Raw genomic sequence first — 8,780 nt, 5'->3', positions numbered from 1 at the left:
ATGAGCTCTAATATACTTCTTTCTTGTGACATTTGTCACAGTTGCAATTTTACAGTCCACTGTCCAGAGGCTTCCTAACCCAGAACAGCCATCTATACTCATGCACCTGGTAACAAGCAGGATGGTAGAAGGGAGACAGTTCCCATAGCAGGAACTCAGTTTAAGCAAAAGTCTTTTGCAAAGGGAAGGACAAAAAAGATGGTCATTTTGTGCCGCAAAGGTCTTTGGAGTTAAGAAGGAGTGAGTCCCTGGCCCCTGGTCTGCTTGGCTTATGGGAGGTGCCCCAACTCAGAAGTCGCAAGTTCATATGTTCACAGCACCAGGGTAGGTACCATCAGTGAGCACTGCAGGCGAGGGGAAGGCAAGAGGAGGGTGGGGTTGGTGCCAGCCAGAAAGCACAGCCCACCTAAAAGGCAGCTCCAGCCAACTGTTGCCCTGTAGGAACACCAGCCCCTGTGCTCAGGTCTTGTTTTATTTTTTCAAGAGCAGTCCAAAATCAAAATTTTACATAAAGTCTCCTGATTTTTAAATGCTGGCAACTAATTCAGAAATTATAAAAACAATGCGGGAGCCAAACAGAATGTGTCTGTGCTCTGGTTTCCGCAGGCAGACTCCAATTTGCCACCTCTGCATGAGAGTACATCTCTGCTTTCCCTGCCCCAGCCCTACACAGCCTCATAATTAATTCTTCTTCCACTCCTCCAAGGACTTCACGTAAAGCAGACATGCTCTGGCTGCTGGTTAGCACTGCAGTAAGCTTCTCAACCCAGTCCTTGGTGGATTCTCCCCAGTGTCCCTCCCTTCCTCCCCCACCCTCACCCTCAGATATCAAGCCAGCTTCCTTACCAGGATATGAAGATTTCTTTGACCTCAGCCACCCATTTACCCACAAATGTCTTTTCCTTCAAAACAACTTTTTTTCTTTTTGCTTGAGGAAGATTGGCCCTCATCTAACATCTGTGCCCATCTTCCTCTATGTCATATGTGGGATGCCACCACAGCATGACTTAATGAGTGGTGTGTAGGTCCACACCTAGGATTCAAACCTGCAAACCCCTGGCCGCCAAAGCGGAGCACGCGAACTTAAGCACTACACCACCGGGCAGGCCCCCAAAACAACTTTTTAAAAGAGCCTTCGCAGGGGTGCTCCCTGAGTCTCCTCCCTGAATCTCTGCTCGGCCTCTCCCTCTCACCTCCACTCCACATCCTCTCCACCCTCAGTCCTCCACTTAGCAGTGCCTGAGACCAGAAACCTAGGGCTCTAAGGAACTCAGTTTGAAAACCACTGTCCCATTTATCCCCCAAGGATTAACACTGAAAATTAGCTCTCAAAGACCAAGCCAGTAGAATTAAGACCTCTTACACCATGAAATTGGATATCCTCAAATGCCACCACCCAGCCACGCTGTAAACCCACTACTAGGGGTGCTACTGCTTGGAACAAGGGTGGGTAGAGCCGCAGATGGGAGTCTCGGGCAGGACCCAGATGGTGCCCACTTCAGGAGGTGGGAGTTAGCAAAAGAGAAAGGAGTGAGGCTCCAAGCTGCCTGATATCTGGATGTCAACTCTGCAGGTCTCAAGTTGTCCCCTCTGTGCATCCTAAGCCCTCTTTGTCCTCCTCTCCTCCCCATCTCCGAGGATGGCATCACCCAGTCACCAAGTCTGACTCTTTTGACACACCACATTGAAATCGTCACCCAATCACCAGGTCTGAGGGTTCCATCCCTTGATATCTGAACCCTTGATATCTCCTAGGTCCATCTCCTTTCCTCCATCCACACACCCAGAGCCACATCCCTTTACCTGGATGACTGCTATCATCTTCCACATGGTCTCGTTTCCTCCAGTCTTACCCCCAACCCACCCCCAAGATGCTGAGTGAGCAACCTGCCAAAAACATAAATCCGATCATGTTATTCTCCTGCTTAAAACTCTCCAGGGATGCCCCATCATCTTTCAACATATTAATCCAAACTGCTCACCATAGCCTGGCCCCAGCCTGCCCCAGGGGTCTCACCTTGGGACATCCCCAGGTGCACGCCATGCTGCAGCCTTAAAGGACTGCTGACACCGCCCAGGCTCCCTCCTGCCTCCATGTCATCAGACCTGCTATTCCAACTGCTTCCAAAGTCCCTTCCTCCCCTCCTCATCAGCACGATGATGCCTGGTGGTCCTTCCAGACTCAGTTAAGGAGTCTGGATTCTGCAGCCTCTTCTAACTCCCGAACCCCACCTTCCTTTCCCTATTTCCTTCTTACAGGGTGACATTGAATTTTGTCATCAGATTGCTTATCCCGTGATCCTGCAACGCTCTCTTTGTGCATCTCCTGCATTAGACTGTGAGTGACTCTAAGGCAGGGACCGTGTCTCAGACACCCACTGGAAGCCCAGTGCCTAGCAGAGAGTCGGACTTGCTGTAGGTGTGTTGAGTGAATGACTGAAATGTTCAAACCTCCCTGGGCTCTCCTAATGGTCTATGCCCAGGATAGGCTGACTCCAAACAGTCCGTTTCTCAGCACACGTGGCTTATTTTTAGCATTAGTAGTTTATCTCCCAGGGAAATTTCGTGCCAGCTGTGGTCACCTGTTTGATTGCTCTCTGGGCTCTGCCTTTAACTAGAAATTAATTTGGATTACTTAAGCTTTCCTGGCCCAGCGGAGAAACTCCGGCTGGGTAATTCCAAAGCTGCTGGCGATTTTGCTTTTTCTGTTTAATCTCTTTCTCTCATGCGCCAACTCTAATTTTGTGCTTTCTGGCTTCCTCTCTGTTCAGTGCCCATTTTTAATCTGCCATCTCTGACCTTCACAGATGTTGACTCACCTTGGATCTTCACCTTCCCATCTGCTCATTTCAGCCCAGCCCTGCCCAGGCACTCAGCCACGTCACTTGGGAAGTCTGGAGCAGGTCCAAGAATGGAAACCAGGAGTGAAAAAGTCCTAAACCCCAGTCTGCTACCCTCTTGGCCCCAGACCATGCCTCGGTGCTTAGAAAGGTCAAGGATTTTAAAGGCCAACTCTCTGGCTAGAAGTTCTGACCATCAGCAATGGGGACACAGAGCGTGGTAAGGAAGGCAGGCATGGGCACAGAGCCTGGCACTCACCAGTCCTATTTTTGGTAAGACCATGTCCATCTCCCTCACGCCCCACCCCTCCCCACGCACCCCCCAGACTCTTCTGGTGGTCTGTGCCTGACAGATTGTGCTTCTGCTTCCCAGCTGACCAGAGGGCCCTGCTTCATGCCCAGCTGTCTCATCCTAACTCCTCCCTGACCCCCAACCCCCCACCCCCCTCAGCCTCCTGTCTTGTTCATTTGACAGGAGTCCATTCACACCTCACACAGGCTCCAAAAGCAAGATTGGCAAGTCTCTGTTGAGAAAGTTTGCAAAAACCTAAAGAAGGGCTAGGGTGGGGGGTACCTACTGCTCCCACATGGGACTGAGACCCTGCCAGGAACTTAGAGACAGCAGGACAAAATGCATGGTGGTTGTTCAGGGCACTGGAAAGTTGAGGAACTTGCCCAAAGGCACACAGGAACTAAGCAGAGGAGCCACCAACTCCAGGTTTTGTATGAACAGCAAATGGTTTTGTACACAACGTCCATGGCCTCTGCTGCATCACCTGAAGAAAGTTCCTATAAAATAAATGTTCTTATTTGGGGAGAAGGTTCTACAAGGTCTGATCAGATCAGAACTCCCTGCTTTGAGCAAACGCAGCTTAAGACTCCCAGGGGAAATCAGGTGTGGCTATGCTTAGGATTTGGGATTTGACAAAGGTCTCCTCAGCACCTGCCTGAGCAGTGCACCAGCTCCATCACATAGCAAGGCTGCTCTCAAGGAGCTCACAGTCTTGCGAGGAAAATGGCAAAGGCATAAACAGAAGAGTGAACTTGGAAATTAATGTAAAAGACTGATAAGTTAAAACAAGTTTCTGGGTGTAAGATTATATAATCCTTTGGAGTTAAAAAGGAACCATCAGACAAATCAGCCACCTTGTCATTTTAGCTAAGGTGCCTAACTAAACCAGTTACAGCTCTGAAAATAGAGAAATTCTAGCTTCACGCTTTTCTATAAGAGTGCAAGGCAGCGTACAATTGGTCTTTGGTAGAATTAGCAGCAACAGTCAGGATTTGCCAATTCTTTCATTTATATTTAAAAGAGAGAAATCCAATTTCTTCCATATTCCTTGTCCATAAGTAGAGAGAATTTGCCCCTTGATCCCATCTGGTTTTAAAGGTTATAGTAAATCACAGAGTAGATATGTAAACTGTACTGACCATGAGTTCATATGTAGCAAGAAAATGGAGAGAATGGGGTCCCTTCTTGCTGATACAAGTCACCATCACTGTGTACAAACCCAACGATAAGGCAAAGTTCTAATCAGTCCCTACCACCACCCTTAAAGCTAAGGAACACCAAATCAACCCCCCCAGCAAACTGTGCCAGGAGTAAAAGCTAAGTGATAAAAATGCTAACTTGAATTTGACCTGAGATGTAGTCCCTTACAATGTCTTCATAAAATGCAATTCTATCCTGGGCACCTGTGTTCCTGCTTCTCGTCCCTTTTCATCTCCAGCCTCTAATTCTTCTGGGAGAAAAGAGGCATTTCTACTGGTGCGGTAGATCAGCGGACCCAAAAGGGGGTGAAAGTTGGTAGTCTTGATTTGGCAACGCCTATTAAATGATTAAAATGTTCACACCTATTGACTCCAAAATAACAGTTTTAGCAATTTACCCAGAGGAAATAGTCAACAATGAGTGCAAATATGTATCTGAAAATATTGTTTAAAATAATTTAAAAATTGAAAACACCTTAAATCTTCATAAATATTGGATTTAAGTAAACTATGATACACCTATACATTGAACTGAAAGTGATGTAGGAGCTATACAAGAAAAGATTAATAGATATGAATATTTTTGTATGGCAAGAAATAACACTTACAATGTCAAAAGACAAATGGATAAATTATTTGCAATATATATGACAGGCAAGCTAATCTACTTGATATAAAAAAGAACTCTTTAAAATCAATAAGAAAAGAAGAACAACCCTATTTTTAAAAAGCCAATAACCATGTGAAAAGATGTTCAATCTCATACAATTAAAGAATTGTAAACTGTATTAATAGCTAGATTCAATTTTTCATTTATAATATAGGCAAAGTCCAAGAATAACCAAGATTCAGAAAAAAATTTGTTCTCATTCATTTTTGATGGAAGTGTAAATAATCTACCAAAATTTTAAATTCTAAAATATTTCCACTACAGGAATTTATCTTTGTATATATACTTGTACAGGTACATAAAAATAAAAACATAAAGGTATTTACAGCAGTGTTGTTTGTAATATCAAAAACCTGGACCAAAATAAATAAATTGTGGTAGATCCATAATGTACCACACAATGGACTACTATGCTGTTGTTAGGCAGAATGAGGTAACTCTATGTATACTAACATGGAAACAACACCCAAAATATATTGACACACTGATTGATAGGTGAATACAGAAAGTTGAAGAATATTAAGTGCAAAAAATCTCATTTGTAATACATACATATATTTTTTCACATAAGCTTAGAGAACTTCTTAGAAGATATGAAAGAAATATAAGTAGTGGCAACTTCCAAAGCATAAAACTTGAGAGGAAGGGAGATTTTATACTTTATTTCCTCTCATTCAGAACTATTTGATTTTTTTCTTTCAATGATTATGTATCATTCTTATAATTTTAAAAACTAGCTTGAGGCATTAATTGAACCATTATTAATCACCTACTCTGCTATAGGAACAGTTTAGACACTCCGGATACAGTGGTGAGTAGATCTCTCTAGTCAAGAGATAGTCAAGAGACTAGATTATCTCTTCTCAAGTAGTAAATATAGCATGAAATGAAAGGGACTATTGCAATAAGGGGAGGGAGACTATGGTAATAGGAAGAATGCTCTGACATTAAGATCTGTAAAATCTATAAATCAAGCAGAAAAGGGGTTTGCTTTTATAGGGAGGAGTAAACAAGAATTGGGTATGGGGGAATGGGATGAGCAGGGGGCATGATCAGTTGATGACGGAGGGACTGTTTTCTTTGCAGTGAGCCTATTTTCAGGAGGGGCTGTAAAGGAGGGGCTTTTCTACATCCCAGTGCTGGCTCAGTCTGAGCATGGGTCAAAGTTGGGGGGAGGGGGAAAGGGAAGGGTAGCCTGACTAAAGTTTAGCCAAGATAAGTTAGTGGGTATTTTCTAGATGCCTCGGTGGGAACAAAGAGTTCAGCTAACCACTAATGACACAAAGAATGGGAATTTGGAGGGTCTGTGTCTGGCCCTGTCATGGGAAAACAGGGGGTTATGCCTGAACCTCATCCAAGTCATATTGGGTAGGGTGGTTCTTTGCAGTTGGCCATTTATAGGAACACAAAAGAGTGGGGGATTTCTTCACCCTTGCTGTTTTCCAGTAGATCAGGGCTCAGGTAAGTTTTAACCTTGCCAAGGACGATCACAGCCCCCAAAGAGCTTTAATTCTTGGGGATTTAAGAATTAAGCAATCAAATAAGTAAATAAATAAAAATTATATAACTGCTGTCATATGCTTTCAGAGAGAAAGTGACTCTTGGCCCTGAGGAGGCCATATCAAGTCTACACTTAGCTCCCTAGCTTTGCAGTTTCAAAAATTCATCTGTATCTTCCCAGGACCAGACTGAGAGATCACTGTAACAGAACAGTTGGCACTGAAATGGACTCAATTATGTACAAGGATGTAAGATTCATTACAGCTCAATGAGGGAAAGAAAAGATTACCCAATAAATGGTGTTGGGACAATTAACTAGCAATTTGGAGAAACAGTAACTTTAGAATCTCACTGTATGTTATGCCCTAAAATAAATTCCAATTGAGTGGAAGAGTTAAATGTGGAGTTTTTTCAACATCAAAATCTCGGAGAAATAGAATTGAATATTTTTGAAACCTCTAGAGGAAAAATAACTTTAGAGGCTTAGAAGCAATACAAGGAATAAAAAAAAGAGCATGATCTATAAGCTTGGCTACAAAAAATGTAAAGTATAAAAGCAAATGGCAAACAAAAAATATTGCAGCAAATGTAATGAAGAGGCACTATATTTAATATTTAAGACCTCATATGTATTGGTCAGAAAAAAATTAAGACTAAAGATAGAAGGGCAGAAGACATAGAAGAAGGGCTATAACTAGCAAACAAAGATTTGAGATGTTCAGGTCCCAGAGAATAAAAAATGTAAATTGAAACACGAACTTACCATTTTCCTCTGTTACATTAGCATAAATTTAAAAATAATACCTCTGGGGCTTCTGTTTCTAGTTAGGATGTAGAAAGCCACAAGTGACTCTTGAACCTGCCCTAGAAATAAGAACTAGCTGAGTAAGCCGCGAAATCATGGTTCTAAAAACCATTAGAGTGCTCAGGATGCAAAGAAATCTCAATAAACTAAATTCCAGAAGTGACAAGCTCTTGCTAGGATAGAAGAGATTAGTGGCTGCTTCTACCCGTGAAGAAGTGGCAAGAAGCAGAGGAATCTGCCATACACTCAGGTAAAGAGATATCACCCAAATTTGTAACAATATTTAATGGCTGTATATGAGTTCATGTGACAGATTAGAATCCCAAAAAGCCCCAGCCACAGAGCAAGCCTACACCCACCCACATGGCAATGCTTTCATCTAGGTCTTCATATAGTACATAGGAATAATAGCCTGAAGGCTAAGGCCAAGGCTGGAGAATTGAGAGAATTCCCTTGAGGCATGCAGGATCTTCCCCAAGTGCAAGACCGGAAAGAGAACTGAGAGAAATCCCTTCAAGGGAGCCAGGGCCTCCACCAAGTACAGCACAGGGGCCCACCCAAGACTTGGAGCAGGGCAGAGGGTGAAGAGAGGTCTCCCACGTTGCAGAAACCTGGAGGTAGGACCCAAAACCCAAGGCTTGCAGCTGGCTGCAAAGCAGAAAAAGAGAAACCTTCCATGGTTCAGAAAGCTGGCAACAGGGCTGTGAAGCATAAAAAGACCTCTTGAGTCTCACTGATGCTCAGAGCCCAAGCCCTGATACCATACTCAAAATATTTGAAGCCAGTGGTGAACTGGATCAAACTGAAGCTGCAATAAACCCCATACCCTGCTCAAATATGGCTTTAATTTTCTCAGTCTCTCACATTAGTAGTCTAATAGAAGGGACATAACCTTTTCTGTGAATAAATATTATTTACTTCTGTCTCTACTGATATTTTACACACAATACCCAACATAAATAAAGAATTAAAAGATCGTAAGATGGCAAGAAAATGTGAGATAGGGTCAAGAGAGGAAGAGTAAATAGAAGAAGACCCAGAGATGGCCCAGATGTTAGAATTATCTAAACAGTGACTGTAAAATAAACAAAGTATGTATGAACAAATGGGGAATTTGGGCAGAGAGATGGAAACTATAAAAAAGAACCAGATGGGCATGTGATTAACTCTTAAAAGACATTAATTTTGTTTAAGACAAAAATTATAACAATGAATTTTAGAGTTTAGAGCACATGTAGCAGAGAAATATATGTCAATAGGAGCAGAGAGGATGGGAGTGAGGTAAACGCAGATACTGTTACAGAGTTCTTACATTGTTCGTGAAATAGTATATTTTTTTGAAAGTATATATTGATAAATAAATGATTGAGAGAAATCACTAAAAGTAACAAAAATAAGTATAAAAAGTCAATAGAGGAGATAAATGATAACATTAAAAATATTTAATTCACCTAAAAGAATGCAGTAAAGAAGG

The sequence above is a fragment of the Ceratotherium simum genome, chromosome 1 (genome assembly GCF_057802395.1).
Source record: "Ceratotherium simum simum isolate JZ-2026a chromosome 1, ASM5780239v1, whole genome shotgun sequence".
NCBI classification, from domain to species: Eukaryota; Metazoa; Chordata; class Mammalia; order Perissodactyla; family Rhinocerotidae; genus Ceratotherium; species Ceratotherium simum.
This window is presented reverse-complemented; position numbering follows the sequence as displayed.